Source organism: Lepidochelys kempii, chromosome 14, assembly GCF_965140265.1.
Source record: "Lepidochelys kempii isolate rLepKem1 chromosome 14, rLepKem1.hap2, whole genome shotgun sequence".
In the NCBI taxonomy this organism is placed as follows: domain Eukaryota; kingdom Metazoa; phylum Chordata; order Testudines; family Cheloniidae; genus Lepidochelys; species Lepidochelys kempii.
Genome location: NC_133269.1, coordinates 38,921,320 through 38,925,885, shown reverse-complemented (window position 1 = coordinate 38,925,885; position 4,566 = coordinate 38,921,320).

The following is a 4,566-nucleotide window of genomic DNA, read 5'->3' as shown; positions in this document are numbered from 1 at the left end:
TCCCGGGGAGCAGCGGGCAGGGCCCGGCTGGAGGTTCCCCTCTCCCGGCTGCAGCCCGGGCTCCGGGCTCCCAGCACCAGCCGCCGGGGCGCGGGGATCTCGCCGGGAGCCAGAGTCCCCGCAGCGGCTGCGAGTCACTTCCTGGGCCGGGCTGAGCCCCGCGATCGCTCCCCCCAGAGCCGCCCCCCAGCCGCTCCCGGGTCCTAGCGATCAACCCGTCAGGCTGCGCCTCCCCTCTCTGTGTCAGGTGTCCTGTTTTCAAGTGCTCCGCCTAGGAATTTGCTACCGGGAGCGGTTACCGATAGGTAGTGGAGGGTAAGAAACTGCTAGTGTAGTAAACTGCTACCTGATGTAGGAAATGCCTACGGGCAGCAGCTTCTTCCACTGCAGTGTAGGTGAAATTGCTACACGTAGAAAAGTGCTCGCTCGCTCTCTCCCTCTCGCTCCCTGTAGCAGTTATTTCTATGTGTAGATTGTAAGAAACAGCTTTTGTAAACAGAGGCTCCTTCCCGCACAGGTCATGTTTGCTAAACCTTAATTTTTTTTTCTCTTCTCTGGCCTCTCTCCAATTTTTACTCCAGCTGAGAGCTCATCAGCCCAGAGGAGAGATATCCCAGAGTGACGGTCTGTTTTCTTGCATAGGTCCCTTTCCACAGTACTCGGATTCAGCTTGTGGTCCACTATGACCCTCCGATCCCTTTCCGCAGGACTCCTTCCTAGGAAGTCGTTTCCCATTTTGTATTCTTCCAGCTTGTTATCATTCACAAAAGTTTATAATTGTACTCTCTGTGCCATTATCTCAATCATTCATTCAGATTTTGAATAGAAACTTATCCAGAACTGATCCCTGCAGAACCCCACTGGTTATGCCCTTTCAGCCTGACTCAGCCCTTTCAGCCTGTGAATCACTTGCACCCATCTTATTTTAGCTCCATCTAGGTGGCATTTCCATAGTTTGTTTATGAGAAGGTCATGGGAGACCTGCAGCACTGCAATCTGATGAAGCTAATTCCTCCAGATAGCAGTTTCTCAACACTGTAGGTAGGTGAGACTGCTCTCTGCAGCAATTAGCTACATCAGATGGCCTTTGTTAGCATCGTAGGACCTGTCGCTGCTGCAGGTAGCCTGGTCCTACAGATAGCACATCCCTGCAGGTTGCAATTTCTTACACGTATATGGGTGTGAAAATGCTATCTGTAACACTGCAATCTGATGAAGTTAATTCCTACAGATAGCAGTCTCACGTACCTGTGGTGTGAGAAACTGCTCTCTGTAGAAATTAGCTACATCAGATGGCCTCTTTTAGCAAAGTAGGACCTGTCGCAGCTGCATATGTTTCTGGATGGTACAAGGCCCTGTACGGTACAAGGCCCTGTATACACATTAACCCTCATGGGGCACATCACTATCACTCTCACAAGACAGGATACTAGATTAGGCGGACTATTGGTCTGACCCATGATGGCAGTCATTACAATATATTTTTTTCCATGGAGAAAGACATTATACGAGCTAATATACTGCCTTTATTCAATATTTGAGAATCAAGTTGTACACAGTGGCATGAGGAAAAACACTCAGGGCTAGACTGAGAGGCAAAATAACAGTTGCAACAATGCAATCCCCATTGGTGGCTGGACTCCAAAAGTTTTGACACTAGGCCAGAAATTCAGTGAGCTCTAAACTGAGAAGAAAAAAAATTAAATTTAAAAATTCAGGGAATTCAGGGAATCCCAGCAACAGACAAGACAACTGCGAGGAGACTCTATGCAATGAGATACAGTGATAAGGGATTCTTTGTTTCTGAGGGGATATATGTAAAATGTTTCACTGAATTAAGTCTCAGGGATTATTTATACTGACAAATTAAAGTGCTCTAACTTGCTGGCTCAGGAGGGTGAAAATCACCCCCCTGAGCGCAGCAAGTGTGAGCTCTTTAAAGCGCTCGTGTGGACAGGCTCAGCTCCCGGTGCTCGGAGCTAATCCCCTCGTTGAGGTGGATTACCAGGAGCACTGGCACCCACGGCAGCGCTTTGAACTTTCTCGTGTAGACATAGCCTCAGTGGGTTAGATCAGACCAAGAGGAGCGGCACTGACTAGGCATTGGGATGCCTGTGCCTTTAAGAACCCAGCCCTGGGAAGCCCATGCTGAGAGGTGCTGTCTGTGGGAGGGGAAATTAAAAAGCCCCTTTGCCCCCCAACATTTTTGCAAGCACTGGTGTCTCAGTCCCACTGGGGTAACTGTTACCCCCCGTGCCCCCGCCTGTGCCGGGTTTTGCCCTCTGATACCTTCTGCCAGCACCTCACCCCAAGCTTAACTCCTGCTCCACGCCCCCAGCCCTGATTTTGCCTTTTAGCCCCTCTCCTAATGCTGCCTCCAGCTGCTTGACCCCCCCAATCAGTCAATTTCCACCCCCTACGCAGACCCTGGCCACCCCCCTGCTCCAATTCACCCCTTTTGCCCCTTTTTAACCCCTGTAAATAGCAGTCAGCAGATTTTTACTGCTAATAAGGGCAGGGTGAAGGGCAGTGGCTTCAGCAGATGTACTGAGGACAGAAGGGAGGGACCATCTTCCATCTAGTGTGGGGAATGGGTGACACATTTTTCTAAAATACTGAATGAACTTTAGGGGAAACCACTAAACATGCGCTGAGGTAAGTGGGGAAATGGTCCTGCTATTGTGGGGAACTTTCCTAACTTAAACACCTCCTGGGTGGAATCAAATAGCAGAAGGATCTGAGTCCTCGCTCCCACTCCCTTCACCCAGAGCCTGCCTCACCTTGAGGTCTCCTGTCAAGGTTCCTTCCCCACTCTGAACTCTAGGGTACAGATGTGGGGACCTGCATGAAAAAACCCCTAAGCTTACTTTTACCAGCTTAGGTTAAAACTTCCCCAAAGTACAACTATTTTACCTTTTGCCCTTGGACTTTATTGCTGCCACCACCAAGCATTTAACAAATATATAACCGGGAAAGAGCCCGCTTGGAAACGTCTTTCCCCCAATCCTTCCAAGCCCTATGCTCCCTTTCCTGGGGAAGGCTTGATAAAAATGCTCACCAATTTGCATAGGTGACCACAGACCCAAACCCTTGGATCTTAAGAACAATGAAAAAGCAATCAGGTTCTTAAAAGAAGAATTTTAATTGAAGAAAAATAGTAAAAGAATCACCTCTGTAAAATCAGGATGGTAAATACCTTACAGGGTAATCAGATTCAAAACATGAATCAGATTCAAAATCCCTCTAGGCAAAACCTTAAGTTACAAAAAGACTCAAAAACAGGAGTATACATTCCATTCAGCACAACTTATTTTATCAGCCATTTAAACAAAACAGAATCTAAGGCATATCTAACTAGATTGCTTATTAACTCTTTACAGGAGATCTGACTTGCATTCCTGCTCTGGTCTCGGCAAAAGCAACACACAGACAGAGAGAAACTTTGTTTCTCCCCCCCTCCAGCTTTGAAAGTATCTTGTCTCCTCATTGGTCATTTTGGTCAGGTGCCAGCGAGGTTATCCTAGGGTATGTCTACACTACGAAATTAGGTCGAATTTATAGAAGTCGGTTTTTTAGAAATCGGTTTTATATATTCGAGTGTGTGTGTCCCCACAGAAAATGCTCTAAGTGCATTAAGTGCATTAACTCGGCGGAGCGCTTCCACAGTACCGAGGCAAGCGTCGACTTCCAGAGCGTTGCACTGTGGGTAGCTATCCCACAGTTCCCGCAGTCTCCGCTGCCCATTGGAATTCTGGGTTGAGATCCCAATGCCTGATGGGGCTAAAACATTGTCACGGGTGGTTCTGGGTACATATTGTCAGGCCCCCGTTCCCTCCCTCCCCCCGTGAAAGCAAGGGCAGACAATCATTTCACGCCTTTTTTCCTGAGTTACCTGTGCAGACGCCATACCACGGCAAGCATGGAGCCCGCTCAGGTAACTGTCACCCTATGTCTCCTGGGTGCTGGCAGACGCGGTACGGCATTGCTACACAGTAGCAGCAACCCCTTGCCTTGTGGCAGCAGACGGTACAGTACGACTGGTAGCCATCATCGTCATGTCTGAGGTGCTCCTGGTCGCCTCTGTGAGGTCGATCAGGAGCGCCTGGGCAGACATGGGCGCAGGGACTAAATTTGGAGTGACTTGAGCAGGTCATTCTCTTTAGTCCTGCAGTCAGTCCTATTGAACTGTCTTATGGTGAGCGGGCAGGCGATACGGACTGCTAGCAGTCGTACTGTACCATCTTCTGCCAGGCAGGCAAGAGATGAGGATTGCTAGCAGTCGTATTGTACCATCTTATGCCAGGCAGGCAAGAGATGAAGATGGCTAGCAGTCGTACTGTACCATCTTCTGCCGAGCAGCCATGAGATGTGGATGGCATGCAGTCCTTCTGCACCGTCTGCTGCCAGCCAAAGATGTAAAAGATAGATGGAGTGGGTCAGAACAAGAAATAGACCAGATTTGTTTTGTACTCATTTGCCTCCTCCCCTGTCTAGATCACACTGCAGTCACTCACAGAGAAGGTGCAGCGAGGTAAATCTAGCCATGTATCAATCAGAGGCCAGGCT